Here is a 23,839-nt window from a genome sequence, read left to right as displayed (position 1 = left end):
ACATTGCATGGAGATTGGCCTGCCCACTCCACTTCGAAAAGTACATCCTCAATATTGTTGAGGGTCTCATGATGAGGAAGACTTGTGTAATGATTTTCAATATCGAGCCCTATTAGTATTTGTTTGTCAGGGTCAAAGGTGATGTTATTTAATAGTCTCAGTACATCTTTTGTGTCCTTTAGATAAGAGTCTGTGCCCTGTACATAAGGTCGTAGGAAGGCATTTTCGGATTTTAATAGGTGTTCCAGTATAGAGCCTATCCCGGACACCATTGGTCATCCAGGTGGGTTCACCAGACTCTTGAGTATTTTTAAGAAGGTGTGAAAATAGGGGGTAACTGTAGATTTGTTAGTTAGAAAACCGCTCTCTTTCTGAATGTTTGATTTTTTCAGCATTCTGTCTATTGCCTGTTCTTTAAGATTCCACTAACAGACCTTCCACAACAAGAGATAGTGACATTGCCAAGAAGTTAAATGCGGGTGGGGAATGCCTGATGGTAACTGTGCTTTCTCTTGGTTTTAGAATTGAGTCTACACTCTGCAGATATCATTCTTCACCAAACTTAGTGGGTCATTACAATGGGATCCATTGGGGAGCCAGATTTTACTTTGATTAGAGCCTCCAGTACGTCAGCAGAGGTAAGTGAATCAAATTGGATTAAGCAGGGAGTGGCTGAGAGTGCATCCGCAGGGGGGTTGTCCCAGCTGCTCAGGTGTAGGGGGACCTGTAGTAAGGGATCAACAGCAGAGAGTGCTGGGGAGAAGTGGAATTGGGTGAGTTTGTGCGCCAAAAACAATCGCTTCCAGCGACTCGAGGTAGTTGGTTGAACCGCCACAGTCAAGTCTTCTGAAACCCACGTCATAATCCGGACGGTGGTTGGAGATCCCTGCATTGCCCTACGGCTGCTGTTTTTTCTCCGTGCACCATCTTGGCAGTCTCAGAAAGTCTGTGAAAGTCGGTAGCCTGTCAGCTGTCTATCAGAGTATATGATGCATGCATTGTAATCTGGCAGTCTGACTGACCAATTCTGGCGAGACCGCATTGGTCAACAGACAGCTGAAAGGACAAGAGAAGCCAGTCCGACCAGCATCGTAATGACCGGGTTAGTCATTGTAAATTTTATATATGCTCGGAAACCAATGTGCAAAGCATTCTGAAATATGCAGGCTACGGTAATGATGCATCATGATGCTCCATGACTCAATGAAAGCCAATTCAATGATAGAAAAATGGGTAATGTGTGATCTAGGGCCATATGTATCGACACCCTCATTTTGCGATTCTCAAATAGCGATTTTTTAGAAATCGCTATTAGAGAATTTCAAAAAGGGCTGTATTTAAAAAAATCACAATTTTTTTTGCGATTTCATAATATTCCTTAATTGCGATTAGCAAATTGCGAAATCGCAAATAAGGAATACTTTCCCATTCATTTATATGGGCCAGGAGGCCCATAAGAATGAATGGGAAGTTATTCTCAATTCGCAATTTGAGAATCGCAAATTGAGTATAATTTCAAGGGTGCATGGGTGTCATAAGGACAACCTGATGCACCCCTGAAACTTACATGTGTGCACATATGGCGCACATACATGCCCTAAGGGCATGTATGTTCACACATGGCACCTTCACAAATGACAAAAAGTGCATTTGTGAAAGAAATCGCAAATCACCACCAACTTGAAGTTGGTGGTAATTTGCGATTTTGAAAGGAGAAATCGCAAAACTTCAGTGGTTGCTGCATAGCATTTAAGGAATAGCAATTTAAGGAATCGCAAATTTTGTGATTCCTTAAATTTGCATTGCGAATTGCGATTATCCTCATACATACCGTTTTCCCAATTTTGATTTGCAAATGCTGCTTTTTTTGCGATTCGCAGCGTTTGCGAATCAAAATTCGATTGATACATATGACCCCAAATTTCTTGAGCCAGTTTCCAATATTCTGCTTCATAAAAGGTTGTTAATGTTGCATTTTAAGACTTACAGGATTGAGCATCCATAGTTAAGTCTTTATTTCAAAACTTATTGGATCAATTGTTTAATCACTCTCAGGAACAGAGGACGTGAACACTCAAGGACATCCAACTTGATATTGAGTTCTTTTATCATAGCAGATTCTCTAGGATGGTATTGAGTCCCTATTGCCATATGGTTCTGAGCCAGATTCACTTTATTATCTTTATTTATCATCTACTATAGAATGTCCATGTCAAATTTCCTAGCTTTATATGTCACCAATGTGTTACCACTAACAACCAAACTGGCTAATTACAGAACAAAAGTAATGATCTATTAAATGGTAGCCCATGCCAAATAGTTAATGCAATTCCTATAGAATGATTTGTGAACTCCAATACTGCTGTGTATTCATACCAGAGAGCCTGATTTAAAGTTCGGTGTCACAAATAATCTTCACATTTCTGGAGGAAATGTTAAATGTGGAAGAAAACATACCTGTCCAGTTTCTTCAACTATAGAGAGAGGATTCCTCTCCTAGACTTCTCTTCAAGGCTTAGGGCCTGCTTTAAAGTTGGGTGGTAAAGGAATTCCTCCAATTTCTAGAAGGAAATACCAAATACTGAAGTGATTCCAATAATGCAATTTCTGCCATCTTAAAGGGATTCTCTTCAAGATTTAGCATTTCTCAATCATTAGGGAATTTCTAATTGCCACCAAAATCTGTCTCAGGACCTACTGTGTCAATTTACTTCAGGGAATTCTGAGAGTTGCATCTACAATACTGGTCAATTTTGCCTTTGGCACATCCAGTCTATAGGAATGGTGGGTGAAATTGCATAATTTATTTAAGTGTGAAATGTGGTTTGATGGTATCTTGTGTGGCTTTTTTTCACATGAGCATGCAATTCCGGTAAACAAATGTCTTTAGAGAAATGGGCAGGCGACTTGCTAAAGAAAAAAAAAATGTGGTGAGATTTTTTTCATTTCATAGATTAGTCTCATGCTTGCAAAAATTACACAAACTTGGAAATACGAAAATTCAAGTAATTTCAGGAGTTATGCATACCGAAAAATCAGGGAACTACGCAAATTAGGCAGCATAATTAACATTTCACTCAGGTGTACTCTATATATGACCATGTTAGTCTAATTCGCATAAGTTGGTCAGTCAGATGTCAACCTTTGGATCGCCCCTATTTTCATGTGATGCATTGTTTTACCATTTTTATAGAACATATAAGTCATTTGTGACAGTGCTTAGATCATTTCTGCCAGTTAATAGGTTATATAAAATTGTATCAAACCAGTTACGTCCCCCTTGCTCCCTGTGTTATTCTATCTCAAATTAGGTATGAGCTCCTCTTTAGTGCTTGACTGGATCGTAACAAAGCAAAGACAAATTGCTTATTACTTGCTTTAGGGTGATTCAGGATCAGCCGATCAGGTTAAACAATATATGCAGCGTGCACAAAGCTCAGCAGATAAAGGTTACAAACACCTTTAAGTCTTGCATTCTGCAGTTGAGATACTAAGGTTTGCAAGAAGATCCTTGGTGCTCCTTTGTTCAAAGTTATAGACAGCCTTATCTCTTACTTCTGAATGGGATAATATTATCTTAAGTTCAGGAAATTCCCAAGAACCAACATTTTCAAACATGTTTATTAATTATATCTTTTATATTTTCATGGAGTGACTGAAAACTGTTAGTTTAGATTCATTCTAAGCATCTAGATAAACACTACCTTTCAGATCATCTCAAATCTGCCAACTCCCTCCTGGCATTTAGAAAACTTCTGAAAACTCACCTCTTCACACAGACTGACTAGACCCCCGTCTCCACATCTCACAGCACTCAGCCAGAACCAGGAAACCTTTTGGTGTCAGTGCGCTATATAAGAGCCCCTTAAGATAAGATAAGATAAGATGTGTTTTCTGTGTGCTCTGAAAAGACCAGGGTGGTGTTCTCTGATGTATAAAACTCTCAAATAGATGAATTAATACTTAAACAAATACTTATAAAGAAGTAGTAGATTGACGTCTTCTATGTGTTTAATTGTATTGCATGACACTGGTAATTCCTTCATGAAGAGAGACGTCTCACATGAAAATAAAAGGGTGGAGGAAATAATGTTACGATTTATTTCTAATGTTCTCTTCTTCACCTATGGCTGTGGATTTGCTGTGGAAATCTCATGTATGCCTATATTCATTGCATAGTCAGAGCCAAGAATGCATTAATTGTTAAACCATTGTAGCAAAAGAGTCAGAAATCGCTCACTTTTATTATATTTCTAGGCTAACAGAATGGAAACTTCATCGACTTTAAAGAATAATTCCTCTTTAAATGTACTTTTAATTTCATGCAAAGATGCCTCAGAAACTAGACTCTCGAGGGTGAACTAAAACCGAAAAATAACGAGGAATTGTTTCCCTACAATATATTTTACCAAGGCACATATCCAGTAATGTGTGAAAAACATGTGAAACAACCCATTCGGCAAAATCCCACCCCGTCTACGGGCCGCATCTAGACATTCGCATTCCATTCACTCTTAGCTGCCGCCCAAATAGGAAGTGCTTTTATTAAAAAATCCAACAATGCTATTTTGACTTGTTGGAAGTGAAGTCACTGATGTGGATGCTGGGCATTTTACACACGGGGGACATACATCACCAATGTAAAGATGGGCCCCTAGGCCCGCATGGTGACATAAATCATGACACAGGACACCAGTTAGGGGAGTGGAACTCTGGCCTCGAGCACGTGCGCCCGGGTCCTTTTATTTGCAGCGTCACCTGACCCAGTGACGTCTGTGGTGGGTGGGTGTACAGTGTAAGATTACACTGGAACAACTAGACTGTGTCCTTGAAGGACACTACATCCCTCCCAAAGTTTAAGGAAGAGAAAACAAAATGTCCAACCTGCAAGAGAACAGAATAAAACAATTTACAACCCCAACAGATCTTCTTCAGGCGATCAGCTGGGAGAATGTTGAAAAGTTCCAGGATTACAAATCCAGTCAGATGAGCTTCACCTCAACGGTGTACTTCAGATCATCCTTGTCTTGCTGCGCTTATGTACACTGTTCAATACTTGGGGTATCTGGAGCAGAATAGGATTGACCCTTGAGGGGTCTCGCCGGTGTTCCGAGTCCGGTGAATGACAACGCTTGTTGGTTGTTGGAGACGACTGCGGCACGAGAGGTCTTTCTTTGGATTTGCTGATCTTGATGCTTTCACACCTCCTGCCGGCCAAGTAACGTCCAACTTGCCTTTCTTGCCCAACTCCTCTCTCACTAGAGCCTCGAAGATTGGCCTCTCCTGCTTGGACTCTTCTCTCACTAGAGTCGCTGGGAGGACCCTCTTGCTGGACACGATGGGACCCGGTGGACCGTGCGGGGCTTCGCATGAGCCGCGCAAAGGCGTCGCTGAGGAACTGCCAACTGACTCACCGCCAAGTCTCTCATGATGTCCTCGGGGTGTTGATGTCATCCGCCAGGATGGTCTTGCCATTAGGACATGGGTTCAGTGTCTTCATCAGACCGTTTCTCATTGCCAGGTGTTTACCTGGGGCCTTCGTGCTTCCTGTTGCCTGTCGTGGAGCTGCCGCTACTGCACCTCTCCCATCCGGATTCCTCTCTCACAGGACATGCGGCCGAGGCCCTTGTCCCCTGGACTGCCACTTGATCGCGTGGGCTGTGCGGGTCGCTGCGGAACTTCGGACATGGCCACAGTCGAGTCTTGTGTAGTCCACAAGGGTGGATTGTCTAGTGCTCGGGTATGCTCTGCTTCGGCAAGCTTCAGGTTCACGGGGCACCCATACGGTTCTTCAGTGGTTGGTCTCCTCAGGTGCGAGTTGTCGGGATTACTGGGATCCACACGGATGTTGCGATGTTCCTTGGACAGCACCGATGTTCCTGTGTGCTGACTGTTGCGATGCTCCTTGGACAGCACCGATGTTCCTGTGTGCTGAGTGTGGTTCTCTCTCTCTTCCCCTTGTGGAGTGATGTTGTGTTACTCCATTCTTCCTCTCCGTCCTCTTTCTCGACGCGGTCCAGTCCTCTTTCTTGCTTGCTCTTTCTAACCAGGCTTCTCCATGTAGCGGGCCCTCTGCATGTATCTCCCCTGGTCCTGTCTATGCGGTGGGACACTGTCTTCACTTGGCTTGATGACTAGACCTGCCGTCGTATCTTCCTTCTACTTGATCACTTCTTTTACTTTTCATCAGGAAACCCTTCCTTGGTCATCGGGTTTCTTCTTCGGCGGCACTTCTGCAATTCTCCGGCGAATTGGCTTCTTGTCTTCTTCCCTTTCTTTGTGGTGCCGCGCCCTTCTTCTCCCTGTTCCATCTTGCGACGCGGTCTGGTCACCGTACTGTCTCGCTCTTCCCAACCAGTCTTCTCCAGGCAGCGTGCACTCCACCTGTTTCTCTCTGGTTTGGGCATGGCTCTCCGACACTGTGATCTTCATTTCTTGTGACTGGACCGGTCGTCGCGATCTTCCCTCTTGACTCAGAATGTTAAACTGTGGTTGTCGAAGTTCGCTGGTCCATGTTCGTGAACTGTCTTGGTGGTCTAACTTCTTTGCTTGGGTGTGACCTTTGGTGGTCGGCTTCTTTGTGTGGGCACGACTATTGGTCGAGTCGTCTTCCTGCTTGGGTGCGACCTTTGGGCAGGTCGACTTCTTGGCTTGGGTGCGACCTTTGGGCAGGTCGGCTTCTTGGCTTGGGTGCGACCTTTTGGGCAGGACGGCTTCTTGGCTTGGGTGCGACCTTTGGGCAGGTCTGCTTCTTGGTTTGAGTGCGACCATTGGGCGGGTCGGCTTCTTGCTTGGTGCGACCATTGGCGGGTCGGCTTGTTGGGCGCGTCACTGTGTTTTGGCGATGGCGCGCTTTGTCTGCGCGGAGGAGGGTTGCGTCACCACTCCTGGTGCATCTCTGGTGCATGCCGCCATGCGTGCTGACGATGGCGCTCTGGTTGCTGCGAGATGTCGCTGTCTTTCTTGGGGACCTTTGTGCGCTGTCCCGTGGCGTTGGCGTGTCACTGTGCAGCGTCACTCTGGCGCTCTTGATCCTTGGCACTCTTGGCACGTTCCGGCGCAGTGCTGCGCGGTCTTGTCGTGCGGGTGTGGAGTTCTTGCACTCCTGTCGCGTTCTTGCGCTTTGTGGTACGGTTCCGTGCTTCTAACGCGTTCCTGCGCTGTCTCCCTTTTGTCCTCAGGAAAGTTGCGTCTTGACGTGGCGTCGTTTGAGCGTGGCTGTGTTCCTGCACACGGTTTGCTCAGTTTCGCATTGTGTTGTTGCAGGCTTGTACTGGTGCTGTCTGGTGCATGGGGTTCCTTCACTCTTTGCGCTTCTGCTCAATGCTTTGCTTCTGGCGCGTTCCTTAAAGTTATGCAAGTAAGCTTGGTGCTACTCTGATGTGATAAGTCTCTTGTGCTGCTGGTTACTGCAGGCTTGCTTTAGGGCTAGTTCCTTGAGTGGTCTGTGCTTCCTTATGTCACCGTGCAGTGACCATGGTGGTTACAGTCTTTGGCTTGCGTTGCTGCCCTGTATTGCTCTTGTGGTGTGTTTCAGCGTTTCTGGCGCGTTCCTGCGCCGTCTCCTTTTGTCCTCAGGAGGTTGCGTACTGGCGTGGCGTCATTCAGGCGTGGCTGTGTTCCTGTGCTTCGTCCGTTCTCCTAGTCTCGGGGTAGTGTCATAGCATCACTGTGGTCGGCGTTGCAGGACATTCCTTGGTGCGTCCTTGGCTGTACGTGGTGTCACTCGCTGTGCCTTAGTGTTGCCCTTCCTGGGTCTGTCACGTGCTGTGGTAGTGCTGCTGTGATTTTGTATCACTTGCCTCACAAACGCGCCTATGGGGCTGCACTCCACAGTCACTGGGTTGCTAACTTGCGTGGTGTCCATGCACTGTCCTTTGCCCCTTGCATGCTGGTGCGTGACTAGTTGCAATCTACCCTGGACGTGATTGCAGGTAGGGTGTTGCAATGTGTAGTCTCTGTTCTTAGATTTGGGGTCAGAACACTTTTCAGCTGCGGTGGATGAGGCTTGTTCTCTACCTTTCTCCTTGTGAGTGAGAGACGTCTCTGTCTCACTCTGGTGTTAGGCGTGTGCTGTGCAGCACCTCCTTCTGGCTCAGTAGGGCTCTCGCTGCTCTTCTACTTTCTGGGAATAACAGCAGTCTGTATTGTCCTAGTGCAGCTGCTGAGTTCCCATGGCCCTGTTCAGTGTCTCTTGGGTTGCCTTATGCTTGTGTGTGTTTTACCCTGCTGCAGTACCAGGGATGGCCATTAGATGGCGGGGGAGCTTGTCTTGGCCTGCTTTTCCTATCCTCGGCAGTCTATCCCCTATTGCCGGTTTTGTACTTGCTGCCATCGGGGAAAAACACCTTCATCAGCTGGCCTGGCTGCTCCTCACGCTCTCCAGCTGCCCTGTGTCTGGACTACAGTAAATGCCTCGAATTCTGTACTTCGTGAAGACGTGTGCAATTATGTGCACAAGACGGAGGTTCCTCAGGTCTCTTCCCCCAGGTGAGTCTTTTCACCGCACTTGACTTTGTTTCTTGGGGGGGGGGGGGGGGGGGGGGGTGATCCACGCACTTCTGTCAGGGCACTGATTGGGAGGCTTGCTTTGTTTGTAGGCAACTCCGACCGGCCTCAGCAGCTGTGTAGACACTGTGGGCCTTACTGCGTCTATAATGTCCGACGGCAGCCCACCTCCTCAGTACCTTGAGGGCTGCCGGGGCTATCACGGTGCATTCTGCTCCTCTCCAGCTCCGTTCCTCGCATCAGGCCCCTTTTCCTCCACGGGCTGCGCGGGGAGGGGTGTTGGCGCCGAACTGACCGGCCTTGGGTCTCTCAGTTATTTCGGCCGTTCGGGGGCCACACGGCTGACGTGCTCTCTGCTCCAATGTACGTCCAATTTACCTTGTTTTAGGGCAAACCGGACTTGGACTCTCTACGGCGCAGTGGGGGGGGAACATTTATTTCCGAATTGCGCGTCCCTGCTTAAGGCCTCCGCTGCTGTCGCTTGTGTCCTACCCTCCTGCGGCAGCTTTCCACACGCTGCGGGCGCTTGCTACCAGAGTTCATTCACCCCTCCGCCGCACTTCACACACGCGGCGGGGACGGTGCATGCAGGCCGCGGGTGGGCTCCGCTGGTCTTGCTTCGTTAAGGGGACAGTCTCTGGCGCACTTGGGCTCACCTTCGGCCGATGGGCCTTTACCTTCCACGCGGGTGGGCTCCGCGGAGGTTCCTGCACAGATGGGCACAGTCGCAGCCGACGCGGGTGGGCTCCGGTCGGTCCGCTGTTTCTCGTGGGGTTATACTGGTCCGGCCCGGCGGCAGCCGATGCGGGTGTGCTCCGCACGGCTCTCTCTTCGCCCCAGGCAGGGGGGCACACACGCTGGGCACGGGAGGTGAGCTCCCGGTCTCCTCCTCATTTTCTCTAGGCCCGGGGCTCGACACACGCCTCGTGGGCCTCTCGGCAGCCGGCTCGATTCCTCCTAGGGGGTGTGCCTTCACTGCTGGCAGCTCCCCTTTCCCCCTCGATGACTATCTCTTGTAGCTGGCACGCGTGGCATCGCGTTACCGCCTCGTCGCCAATGTAAAGATGGGGCCCTAGGCCCGCATGGTGACATAAATCATGACACAGGACACCAGTTAGGGGAGTGGAACTCTGGCCTCGAGCACGTGCGCCCGGGTCCTTTTACTTGCAGCGTCACCTGACCCAGTGACGTCTGTGGTGGGTGGGTGTACAGTGTAAGATTACACTGGAACAACTAGACTGTATCCTTGAAGGACACTACAACCAACATTAGAAACACCCTTTGCATTTTAGGAGTTTCCTTCTGGCACTTCACATTCATTTTGATGATTTTCTGTCGAAAGTCAGCATGGATGACATGCCTGCCTTGCAGAGAAGTGAAGTCAATAGAACTGGTGGCGGACTGAAATATAACACCTGGTCTTGTGCCATTCCCATAGTGTCACATCGACCTGATTGGTCCTCCCCATGGCAGAGACCATGACACGTCACAATCAGAAAGTACTACCCCCTCCCCTCACACACACACACACTCTTCTGAAGAGCAGGGGAACGCAGAGGTGCACAGGAAATACGTTCACTATCTTGTTGGATATCCCCTTACCGAACAGAACCTTTGCTTTAAGTCATTAATGAAATATAAGACATTTTGCTATAAACGTTCTCCATCGGAGCTGAAATCAATCCCATGTGGGATAACAATGGCTGAGATATATTCCTGGTTAATATAAATATACAATAAAAATAATCTGAAAGCGTAGCTTCAATTACACACCAGTTTTAAATATTTGGTTTTCCATGAATGTAAATTTTAAACACTTCTAAAGAAAGGCTCCCCTGCCCTTTTTTCATCCAGTTACACACATTGTACTGATGCATGAAGTTAACCCCTGCACTCTGCCCCACTCCCATAGGTATGCCATATCATAATTCCCTTCCCAGTACTGCCTCTCCCGCCAAGAAAGCCAACTACACATTTTGTCTTGTGGTGGTCATTTGTTGGCCGCAGTTTATTAGGAACACAAGGAAATATGTATATACTTTGCGTTTTGCATGTTATGTCATCACACACTTCCTTGGTATTGTCTCTTTGCCCCTGCTCGCTGCTCGCTGCTGAGGTTGCTGAATGTTCCTTCTTCGTCCTGGTCGTCCAGACGTTTCCCACAAGATCCTGTGGTCACGCCGTGATGCTACCCCGCTCCTTGAAGATAGGAGCTTGCCTGGGGAGCAGCGCTTATAAACCCCCCCCCTGACTTGCCTTCACTGTGTAGACCCCCACTCATTGGGAGTTTGAATCCCGCCCTGGCCATTATTGGCCGGAGAGGTTTTGGTGCCACTCAGGACTGCTAAGCAGGGTGGGAGTCCGGGGGCTTCCTCTGCCCGTTGTCCTGCTTCGCTTGCCAAACTACGGTTCCCCGCCCCTTTTGTCCCGGGGCACGATGCTGGGTTATAGCGCCGGCTTGTGAGCCCCCTTCGAATGCAGCGTCTGCGAAATTCCCTTCTGGTATAAAAATATAATTTGCTGCTACATTGTATGTGTTTTCATGTCCTGGCGTGCTTTCGGGGTGAAACTTTCCTTTCACACTATCAAAGAAGATGCTGATTTGTACACAGTAAGAAAGTATCATATAAAACACAAGCCCCCACATGCATCATCCCGGGTGTTTGCAAATTCTAAATTGCGAAAAATAGCGATTCGCAATTTAGAATTCTCAAAACGGGATGCATGAATATTTTCGGTAAATTTATGCGATTCGGTAAAAATCGCAATTTTTACCGAATCGCATAAATTACCGAAATACAATTTGCGAATTCGCTATTCCCATTGGTTCCTATGGGCCAAAAGGCCCATAGGAAGCAATGGTAAGGCATTAGCAAATTGCGATTTTTCCTTTGAAAATCGCAATTTGTTAATGCATTTCATGGGTGCAGGGGGGGTCCAAAGGATCCCCCCATGCACCCCTGAAATGTATTATTCGCATCATGTTTCACACACACATGTCCTAAGGACATGTGTTTCCGTAACATGAATGTTGTAAAAAATGCATTTTTAGTGTTTTAAACACTTTTTGCAAATTTACCGAGTGGTTCAACCACTCGCTAAATTTGACCCCCTAATTGCGATTTCGCAATTTTAAAAGTAATCATGCATTGCTTTTAAGAAATCGCAAATTTGCGATTTCTTAAAAGCAATCACAATTTTAGAAATCGCAAAAATGTTGCGATTTCTACAATTGCTTCATGCATCCCAAAAAGCACTTCTGGAATCGCAAACGGCCGATTTTAAGGAATCGCACCGTTTGCGACTCCAAAAATGCTTGATGCATGTGGGGGTAAGTGCCTTAGAGTGAATCTATATGACTGGAGACCCGGTGGCATTATTTTGCGGTGCTTCCCATTTCGATCTAGCGTCCTAATAAAGAATGCCATCTTCAATAAACATAGTGGTATATTTATTGTAGAGCTGTGTGAGGTAGTCTAGTGGTTGGAGGGGCGGAGTCGTAGGAGGAGCAGGAACAGGAGGAGCCGGGGAAAGGAACTGGTCAGTTAGAGTAGGGACAGTGAGTGAGTAAGAGGTATGGAATAAAGCTCTTGAAGATAAGCAATGGTGTCTGTGGTTATTGGTAGCTGGACGCTACAACTGGCGACAAGGGTGGGATGAGCAAAACCCCACAAGCCACAGCACCTCGTAAAGCCACCCTGTCCCCGCAGCGTCGAGGAGCGAGCTCCGCTGCTGAATCAAGTGGGCGCCGAAAAGAGGAAGTCAGCAGTAAGTGACCTCGGCCCCAGAGACGCTGAGGAGCCCCAAGAGAGTCCTGACAGCGAGCGCTGCAACGCTCGATGCATGAAGACATTTCGCGCCGAAAGCGCGAGTCACGCTGGATGCGTGCAACTTGGCATCCTAGAAAAACAGAAGTCGGGAGCCCACTCCGACCCTGTCCAGCACCCCAGATCGAGACCGGAGTCCCCCGACGTCGAGGACGCTGCCCGAGAGCCCGGTGACAAGCGCTGCATGGCCGGCGTTTGAAAGACGCTTTCGCGCCAAAAGAAAGCGTCGGAATTGCCCCAGTGACGCCGACAACAAAGAAGGTACTGGGAGCCCACCCCAGCCCTCTTGAAGTGACCCGTAAATGTGGAAGGGGTCCCAGAAGCCAAGCGACCCCTGCAGAGGCACCGGAGGACAAGTGCAGAGTCGGCCGACATCGGGTCTCACCCCCGATGCGTGAGGAGTGGCGAGGCAGCTGAAGAAACGGAGGTCGGGAGCTCACCCCGATCCTACCTGCCACGTGGATGCCCAGATGCGCGTCTGGAAGTGCCCTCCGCCTGAAAATCGGCTGCCGGTGAGTGCCGAGTAAAGAGACGTGAGTATGGAGGCTTGAATGAGACTGAGATCTCGTGGGAAACGAGATTCCCATAGCGGCCGCCATCTTTGAGTCAGGCGGATTTCAGGGACATACCCTGTGTGATTTATAGGCGGCCATCTTGGAGTCAGGCAACAGCCAGAAAGTGAACAAACATTGGCAAGAACAAAGAAACAAACATTGATACATGCAAAACAACAAGCATTGGTGCATGCAAGGACAAGTATTGGCCAAGACTAAACAAGCATTGGTACATGCAAATAAACGAGCAGTGATTCATGCAATGAGACAAACATTGATACATGCAAATCAACAAGCATTGGCGAAGACCAAACAAACACTGGCAAAGGCCAAACAAGCATTGGCGAAGGTCAAACAAGCAGTGGCAAGGCAAACACACAAGCGTGGATAACAGCGTGTGAACAACAATGAACACGGCCTGGCAACTGAAACAGAACAAGCACGTGCACACACGAGAGTAAATCAACTAACAAGCACGGGCAACCACAAGAGTTACTTACCATACATGCGTTGACAAAAACGAATGTCAGCACGGGTGGCAACGCGGACATTGAGAAACGCAAACGAATGCGCAGTGGTGAATGCACTAGAGCAACACGTGTCTGTACAATAAGAGGCACGAGCGAACACAAGAACCAAGCAACGACAACAGCACAATGGAACACGCATTAGCAATTGCAAGAGACAGATAACGACGACACTGAGCGCAAACTGAAGAGCGCCGAAGAGAGAAGAGCTGCTGGACAGTACTGCAGAAGACCCAGAGGAGGGCAGCCCTACAGAGGACCCCGGAGAGAGCAGAACCATCCAAGCTCATCCGCCGACGCATACTTCGTTGGTTACAAAGACCATCAATCCCTAAGCAAACGACCAAACCAAAGACCTTGACCAGAATCTCCCTCTCTCATGGCGGGTGGAGACATAGCACGACGGGTCACTCCATACAGTGAAGTACCGCCCCCGGCGATGCAGACTGATAATTGGATCTCGGATCTCAAACGACACCGGTGGCTCGAAGCACTAGAAGATTTCTTAAAAGCCAATGGTGAGCAAAGAGAGAGGAAGTGTCTGCTACTACTCCTCCATTTGGTGGGTCCGGAGGGCCGATGCCCAATCAGGACATTCTCCAAGGAGGACACAAAAATCTATAAAAGACTCCAAAGGGAGCTCTGTGCTCATCTCAACGCACAGACAAATGTGGATCATAATCGCATGGCTTTCAATACAGCACGGCAGGAACCAGAAGAACCGCTGCCAAATTTCATCACTCGTTTGCAAAGTATGGTACGAGGTTGCCACTTCAACACTTTCACAAATGAGGATGCGGTTCGACTTCGGATCGTTGAAGGTTGCACAAACCCTGACACAAAGCGTAAGATCCTGCAAGGGCATTGGTCGTTAAAGGAAATCATCAAGAAGGCCGAAATTGGAATGCAAATCAAAGCAAGAGAAGGATTGAAGGACATGCACCTAAGCGCAAACCATCAAGATACCGAGGAAGATAGAACTCAGAAAACAAACAGAACTGAAAGGAGAGAGAGGGAAGGCAGACCAGCAAAAAGACAACGGGAAAGACACAGTGACAAAGAAAGTGACACAGATTACCCAGAGTCAGACTCCTCAACATCCGACTACTCGAAGTCAACCAAGGATTACTCGGAGTCAGATGACCCAGAGTCAACCATCCAAAAGACCGTTCCAAGAAGCTATTCACCTCCCAGGAGTTCCTCAAGGAGTCACTAAAGGTATGACACACAATGCTCTGATGGGGAAAGAGCATCAAGTGGGACAGACCGCACCCCTGGACAAGAGGGCATCCGGCACAGCAAGTGGGAGAGAAAGAATAACCATAGAAGAAGGGGTCGCACTGGTCAACACCGGAAGTCGGCGCAGGAACATCAGTCGACAAGCAGTGAAGACGAGTTCAAGGAAACATCTGGCCGAAGAACACATAAAACTCAAATCAAAAGTGTTAGAGCATCCAACAAGAGAGAAGGAGAAACAGGTCGCACAAGACGGACTGATCCTCCATTGCAACAAACCAAACAAGTGGACAAAGAGGCAAAAGCTTGGGATCAAGCACAAGGAACAAGCACAGGATCATCAAACAACCTCCCAAATGAGACAGCATTGAAGACGTTCCAACAAAGGCACACGGAGAAACATCTCAACGACAACTCAAAGGGGAAGAACAATTCGCCATGGACTACGGACTTCAAAAATCCATTACCAAAGACAGTTTCAGAGAAACGTTGGAGAAGGAAAGGGGAGAAGGATCTCTCTGACACTGAGTGCACATCTATACGATCCTGGAGGTCGACAAAAGACTTCTCTGACCCAGAAAGCACGTCCATGGCCAGGAACTCCTCTGGTTCAGAGAGCGCGTCCGTCCGATCCTGGAGGTCAACAAGAGACTTCTCTGACCCAGAGAGCACAGCTGTTCGATCCCGTGAGTCGACCAAGTCATGGTCCCGACAACAGCCATGGCGTCAACCACCCGAACGCGCCATAGAACCAAAGGGCACCCTTCCTGTCAAAAGCAACATAACACACACTAAGGTCTCTGAATACTCAGTCACGCCACAAGACAATCTGTCATGTCAATCACAAACATATCCGGACATAGACCAGACACCGTCACCCCTGAAGGGGTCCGAAAGGCTGACTCAAAGGACCTATAAAAGGAAAACAGAGACCGTGGACCTTAGTCACCGGACGGGAAGGGACCTGCCAGCCATTCCGCAAAGAAAGCCGGACATGTCAGTAGAGAGCGATCATCAGATGAGTGAAAAACATGCCTATGCACAGATAGACAACGAGCTTGTCAGACAACCCGAGGCTGTGCATGAGTTACCGAACCAAACCAAGACAGTCTCGTCAGATAGTACCGTACTGTCTGGTGTGCATGACCCAGAGGTGGACGACAGTGCCGCCCTCGACCGGACAAGACAAGAGGGGGCAAAGGTAGGCGTAGGTGCCTATAAGAGGACCAGAACATTGTCCACTCATGAAAGGGCCCGAGCACCCGAACCAACTGTTACAACACTAGAAGGAAACATGAGGACTGCAGACCGTGAGAGTGAACAGCTCACACGCATCGTGGTCAAGAACGCCCTGATCAAGACACCGGAAAGAGTGACCAAAGCCAAACCCACCACTGACTCGACGCTGCTGAGGCTTGAAGAACAGACCGTCCGCCAACCCGTGTGGTGGATTGAAGAACTGCGAACACTGAGGACATTAAGCTCACTTTGTTAAGAAAGGGGGAGATGTAGAGCTGTGTGAGGTAGTCTAGTGGTTGGAGGGGCGGAGTCGTAGGAGGAGCAGGAACAGGAGGAGCCGGGGAAAGAAACTGGTCAGTTAGAGTAGGGACAGTGAGTGAGTAAGAGGTATGGAATAAAGCACTTGAAGATAAGCAATGGTGTCTGTGGTTATTGGTAGCTGGACGCTACATTTATGTCAGTCACTATCACAAAGTAGGGAACTCAAGCGTGCATCCATTTTCTAATCTCTCCTAACCTGTAAAGAAATAATTGGCAAACCGTGATGGAATAAACATTGCAGAATTACAGTTAATGACATTTTAATATAAAGCACCTACATCCAGCTATTTTCAATGTAACTTTGAGACAGTTTAAATTATCAAGCCAGCCAGGCTAATATAATCCCAAAATGTAGTGCTCTATATTGATAGGAATAATGCTCAGAGAAAGGGTGCTCTGGGTCAGCATTCTTTAGCGATTGGTTTATTTAGTGTCAATTGAATGTTTTGGGATGCAACCGAAGAGGCATTTGTCAATTACACAGTCAGAAGAGTTGAACGAAGGCATTTGGATGGTGCACTGCAGTCTAGTTTTTGATTGGATTGGCCAGCAAGAGCGTGCAGATGCCTGAGCAGCACTAGACAGTTGTAGCTCAATCCTTGTTGTGGCAAAGATGGAAAGACGTTATTGTACCTGCTGTTATTACTGGAGGCAGTTTAGGTGTAATTGTGCAGCACTCTTCTTTGCAAAATAATCTATCGGTAATTGTATAAGTGTTGCATTACCAGGCAGTCTAAGGTTCTCTTTAGTTTTTTTGCTTTTAGCAGGTCGGAATGGGTATTTTGAACAATAACATGCTCTTCACCTAGACTTAACTCCTGCCTGGCAACCATTATTAGCTGTGGAATGGGATGTAGTCGATAACAGTGGATAAAGACTGTGATCTCCCCTGGGCATATTGCGATAATAATTAGAACTATAATGCTTTTCTATAACCTTTACACATGCGCAGTTTACAAATAATATCAAGTTATTATTGAAATACGGAAGTGAGCACTTTAAAAACTGCTAATTTAGGAATAATCTCTTGCCACATTTTTGGACCATCTGGTGTTCTAAATATTGCACGAGATGGAGCAACGGTGACGTTGGTTATCACTGTAAATTTTAAGCAAAACACAACACAATAAAATACAATGAAGCAAAACAATAAAATAACAATACACAGCCCAAAACCACAATGCAGCGCAGTGACATATTGCAGCACGAAAATATAACAGTGCTAAAAAACAACCCATAAAAAATGCAGCACATCCAATGTGTACAAATATTCTTGTTACGCTTAACAATCTCCACAGCTCTGCTTTTATAACAATGCGGAAAACGTTGTTTGCACCAAGTATTGCCCTACTTAACAACAAGGACATCTAATAGTATCATTCAAAAATGTTTTGTGATGTAGCTAATTGATTGATCTGGCTCTAGAGCTGTAAATACCCGATATTCAGCCAGATTCATCAAAGACCCGTTTTACGAGTCTTTAATAGCGATTCATAAGGAATCGCTATTACAGACTCGCAAAACGGGATTCATGTAGGAATCGCAAAATAAAATGCGATTCCTACACATTCCTTATTTGTGATTAGCAAATTGCTAATCGCAAATAAGGAATAACTCCCCATTAATTCCTAAGGGCCTTTTGGCCTATAGGAATGAATGGGGAGAATTCCTTATTTGCGAATAGCAATTTGCTAATCGCAAATAAAATAGAGATTTAAAGGGTGTCAGGGGTGTCCAAAGTACACCCTGTAGCACCCCTTAAATGCAAATTTAAACAGGTGTTGCGCACACACATTTCCAAAGGACATGTGTGTGTGTGTAACATGCAAAAGAAAAAAATGCACTAAAGTGCTTTTTACTCTTTTTTCGCAATTTACCACGAAGTCAGACTTCGTGGAAAAGTGCGACCAAATATTGCGATTTCACAATTTCAAATTGGTTGATGAATTGCATTTAAGGAATCTCTGTTAGAGATTCCTTAAATCCAATTCCTCGCAAATATGCGATTTCGCTAATAGCGATTTTTGCATTTGGGATGATGAATTCCAAATGCAAAGGGCCAGATTCTCAGAATCTGGCCCTTTGCGAGCGCAATTTCGCTTGATGAATCGGGCTGATTGTGTCGTAGGCAGCATGTTTCTTTTTTTGTTGCATATGTTTCACATACTGCATTTTATGCTTAATAAAGGTCAAGTCTGGATTTCCTGTATTGCAATTGACATTGGAATAAACAGCAAGTGCACTAGAAATTTTCTAGGCAGTAAAGCTTTTTTTAAAAGCTTAAACAGCAAATAGTTCGTTATAATAAAAGTAGAAAAAATGTGGCACACTAAGAGGCTTATGACGATGTCATTTGGTAAGCCTATGCAGGCTTGTCGGGGTCAGTTTGACCGCCTGATCTTGCATTGGAAGTGGTCATTCGACTGCAGTATTATGATGCACTACAATACATGGCTTACTGACCGACGCGGTTCTTCCGAATCCGACTGGAAATTCCGACTGCAATGGTTTTAGAAAAATGTAAAGGAGCAGATCGGAGCATAGTCCGGCCCTGGAACTGTCGGCCCTATTACCAAAGGTATTTCGAACATGCCGTCTGTGTCGGTCACACCACCTCATCAAAGCTGGTGGGAGAAGAGGCTCATAAGGCCGAAGTCACCAAAACAAGCAACCACATTTCCTGTACAGTTGTGGAGCCCATTGAGCATATCATAGCACATCTGTACCTACTCAACCAGCAAAACCAGGACCATAGCAGACGTTGTTGCTGATAAGTGACACACATACCCCTACACCAGTGGGCATGAAAATGATCAATGCTGCACCCCCTCTGTAAAAAAATAAAAGCCTTCAGGCCCCCCTCAATTTGTTAACAATTATTCTGCTAAACTGGCAATGTCTAAACCAGGCATCAGGTGTTGCTGATGTCTTTCATTCCATTGTCTCCTAAAGGGTCAAACAAAATGCCCTCAATTCAAAGGTGGTACTGATGATGAAATTATGAACAGGCCTATGAAGGAACTCCAACGTTGCATGTATAAAATTATTTCACCTTTGCATAATGGCTTAAACTATTTTATTAATAGCATCATAGCACACCAAGGATTCGTAACATAATTCAATTCAAAACAGGGGGATTTGTATCATGGAAGCTCTGTTACCCCTTTTTACACATTCTCCCAGTCAGGAAATAAATTACCAAACTTGTAACTAATTACAAGGCTGGCTCACTGCCGCTCATGCTTCTAACCCTTAAAAACAAAACACAATGCTTCTCTTGGCCAGAGACTGGTGTACCCCCTGATGTCGCTTAAGGCCCCCCAAATTTGAAGACCTCTGCCCTACAAATGAAAGTGATCACAAAGTGAAGGTGCAGTAAAGTGAAAGTGTCCTGTAGCATGTTGTGCAGGGGAATGAGGAAATGCCAGCATCGGGTATCCCCAGTGTGAACTAGAAATACAAGGACAGACCCAACATAAAGGTAGGACTGTAATGCCTGCTTTATAAAGGTATCGTGGTGTGAACACTGAAATGTAAAATCGTATATTCCATTCTCATACTGTCTTCACTGACCTAACTACAAATCCTAAAGCATTGTAGTCACCTTTGTGTCAACAAAGTGAATTGACAATAATAGCATTTGATAATGTCAAACACTCAGGCTTCTTAGGTACAATGTAAGGTGTGCATTCACCTGACTCGATCCTGTCATATGCCTGAAGTATTGACATATCACATGTGTAACAATATGTGAAAAGCACATTCATGTGGCTCATTTGGCTGAAACATCCGGCCACATAGACAGTGACACAATATGGCACCCCACTTTCCTTGTTACACAAAGCTACTCCAACTTATGTTGTGACAAACAAGATAAAGCAGTCACAATGCAAAGATAACTAGACTGATACACTCTACCACAACCAAGAAGTCCTAACGCTTGTGCCTGTGCCACTATTTGCACATGACATATCATGCCTGGGCATATACACACACTCAACATCACTTAACACACAAACACTCCCTGACGACCTTGACCCATATTTAACAACAAACATGACCCTCTGATAGCACATACGTCCCCTATTAGGCAGGCAACCGTGGTCAAGTATTGTGCATGTTATCTCTGGGTGGAAGATCAAATGTGGGTCCATGTTTGCCTCAAGACGGAATATAAAGGCACATCACGTCAGCATGATGTGGCCCATGTTCAGTTAACTAATAATGTATATGCACAGACTCACATACTCTAACTGTGCATTAAGTCCTGAAATTATGTACATTACTCGGCAATGTAGTGCCCAACTTAACAATCACACCATATTATAACTAGCTATCAACTCCTGTGACACACATTCCTGTACCATAGCCGGCTCCTCATGCAACTAATGCAAACATCAATAGTGAATTAATTAATACGAAACACACAGTCTAACTTACTAAGCATTGTCATGGACAAACATACACCATCCACATGAAATAGGCAACTAATGCAAATGGCATTACAACCATCCAAATTCCACTACATAGGAGAGCACACTGCATAGACACCCTTCATACAATGGATCTCTAATTTAAGGGGAGTCCTGGGCCAGGACACAGTCTGATTTGTACCTACTCACACTCTCCATGTGGACAGGACATAGATAACCAGTCTCAACTGGGACTAATAGCTATTGGCAAAAAGTGGCATCCACATGTGGCAAATTTGTCATTTTAAGTACTTTACAAGATCCACGGAAGGAACAGCATTGGCCCATATCTATTAAGTCTCATTTTGAAGTTTACACATTGCTCTGTGTGCATGTGTGGCTAAAGTAACTATTGTGTATGTAGAGTCTGAACGCCTCCAACTGTATTGACAACATTCACTTTGTACACATCAACTATATCTCCAGCAAACGTCTCATTGAGTTTTGTCCATTGACATACTTGCACAATAGACTTAGAAATATTATAAACTATGAATGCATTCCATATCCAATGCAAGGTTTGGCCCTTCATCCACTCTCTTACACAAACCTCATGTGGACATCGATACCCAGCCAATATAGGTACACAAATCCACACAACATCCCAATAGACTTGCCTACTCTAGGTACAATATGCTATCATTGTCTTAGTAACAGAAGTGTACTCACACATCCCAAATTACACATGAATAACAGGTAACAGCAAGAGATATGTTTGGACACAGAAATACCAAAAACAAAATAAAAATAGCTTCAGTCAGCCTCCAGAGTTCAAGTATGAAAACAAGGCCAATGGCCAGTCCAAATGTCCGTGCTGTGGGCCAGCAAAGTGTTGCTCACCCAAACTTGCCTTCAGTAATGCTGCTGTGGAATACCTCCCCTGGAAGGGGCATCTAGGGGGCATACAAGGCAGCAATATAAAATAACTGGGGGGGGGGGGTTGGTCATTGGGAGGACTGGGCTCAGAATTGGTGGGGCTGGCTAAGTCAGTTGGAGGGCAGGCTATAGGAAGGGAGTGGCACAACTCCACCATTTTTGGGCATTTTATTCTGTGAAGTAAATGGAGGGGTTTGCTTTTTAATTTCTTCCCCATGGAGGTATTGGGGTAGGCTACCTTTCCTGGCTACCTTGCTATTGCCTTTTGGTTTCAGTAGAGGGCTGGCTAGGTGTTTTGGAGTTGGATGTTGAAGGGTATAGTAGGGGCACAAGGCTTTTCTTTGTGTCTGCCTACAAGTCAGTGGATGTGGAGGTTATGGTGTCTTGTGTCTGCTGAGTGCGTGTGAGTCTTTCACCTTATGGTTTGGTCATGTGTGGGAAATAAGGACTGTGGATGGGGTAAAGGTAGAAGGGGTGGAAAGCTGGAATTGGGATAATGCTGCAGTCTATGTTGATGCTAGAGTCTGAATGGATCTATGTAAGGAAGACATGCCCTTCTTCAGACAGCAGGGCAGTCCTTCCTCTAGCCTCCACAGATCGAGATGTGCTCTGATGAGAGGTTCTGAGAGTTCCACTTTTATACCCAGTACCGACCTGTGTGTGTGGGTCACCCTCTTGTTTAATCCTAACTGGCTCTGGTCAGTGTTTCCCCTTCGCCTGGATCTGGCTCCAATTTGTCTAAAATAAGAAAGGCAGGTAGGTACATGTGTGGGCTTTATAAGCAAATTAAATGTACAAAATTAGGTGCATAGATATTTTATCAGTTTGGAAGGACGACCACAGGCACTTTACCACTGATTAGCAGGAGTAAAGTAAGCAGAGTCCTAACGTCAACAAAACCGGGATCAGCAAAACAAGTTAAATAGTGGAAGGAAAATCTGGGGGAATACCATGCAAAAGATAGTTATTTTCAACACTATATTTGGCACAGTTCGGAAAGCCGTAGTAGTACGGACCCAACACACCAGAGACAAATGACTCCAACCACCAATGAAAATGTGCAAATATACAGATACCACAAATAAATACACTATATTTCTTTACCCTGCATTATTTTGTCCTGTTCTCTTACCTTATGTTTGCATATTTAAAATATGTGCCACCTTGTTTATATTTGTAGTCCACACAATGATGTAGTCCGCACAATAACAATGGTATATTCAAATTTGGTAAAATATTCACATTTTCACAGTAAAGGAGGTGTTTTACTAAAAGCAGACGCAGAACAAAATAGCAAAACAAATAGCAGTTAATATATTACTTACTGAATGTCATGAAGTCCGTTTTTGAATACAAAACAACAAAACTTTTAGTGTTATTCTGTTGCTTTCTCTGAATTTGCATCTTTTTAAGTATATAATTAATTGCACAAAACTGGAACCGTTTTTTCTCACGATTAAGTTTTTTGTTTTTGTTTTGGAGACTAGTTCAGGTAATTAGCTCAAACTATTCATAGTAGCAGTTATACGAAAATAGCACATTTATTGTTACATTGTGCCCCTTGGATTGAAATAGCATGCTCGGCCGTGTAGGCCTACATCCGGTCGCATCCTATTTAACGCTTGGCTGGGTCAGGCGTACACTTCAGTAAGGAGTGATAGTGTGACAATCTCTGTGTGCACTGGGACGGCTTGCTTCCGAATCTATGGTGGGTGAGTGAAATTCGATTTCGTCCAGGAGTTGGATGCACTGTCACACCAGATGATCATTTGCACACACCTAATCAGATCCAGTGTCGAGACCTGCAGCTGTAATTGCAAAGTGGTGTGATGGAACTGAAAGTGTGGCCTTAGCGTCACACTGACTGCATCGGCCTGATTACCTAATCTGAGTACTTACTGGATGGAGATCAAGCTCTCTGGAAACTGGAGCTATTACAGCACAGCAAAATTATGCCTGGCATGGATCCAGCAATTTTGAGAAATTCACATTATGCAAATTGCTTGAATGGTGAATGAAGTGTAAATTGTATCTGCTTTCTTGCTTAATTTAAGGTCGTATGTAAAAAAGGCTTTGCTCTCTTCAGTTCGAACACCAGTGTTTCTAACCAGATGGAAATTCAGTGTCTTACATCAAGGGGATAAAAGAGTGTTATAACACTATACTGTCTCATTTTGAAAGGCGGTTACTTCAAGTAGAAGTGTGTTTTTGCGACAGCCTGGTAAGTCAGCGTGACTGAGTGGATAAATGTGCGAGGTTTTGGTGCTGATGAAATGTAG

The 23,839-nt window shown here is 45.9% G+C and overlaps 1 protein-coding gene across 1 annotated transcript in view; it reads left to right on the top strand.

Moving 5' to 3' along the window:
- Positions 1-23,839, top strand: part of LOC147688983 (calcitonin gene-related peptide type 1 receptor-like) — a 2,326,554-nt gene that overhangs the window by 551,934 nt on the left and 1,750,781 nt on the right. The gene's annotated exons all lie outside the window — the stretch shown is intronic.

The sequence above is a fragment of the Lissotriton vulgaris genome, chromosome 10, assembly GCF_964263255.1.
Source record: "Lissotriton vulgaris chromosome 10, aLisVul1.2, whole genome shotgun sequence".
NCBI lineage: Eukaryota > Metazoa > Chordata > Amphibia > Caudata > Salamandridae > Lissotriton > Lissotriton vulgaris.
Note: the sequence above shows the minus strand (reverse complement) of the source record. Positions and strands in the feature narration are given on the sequence as shown.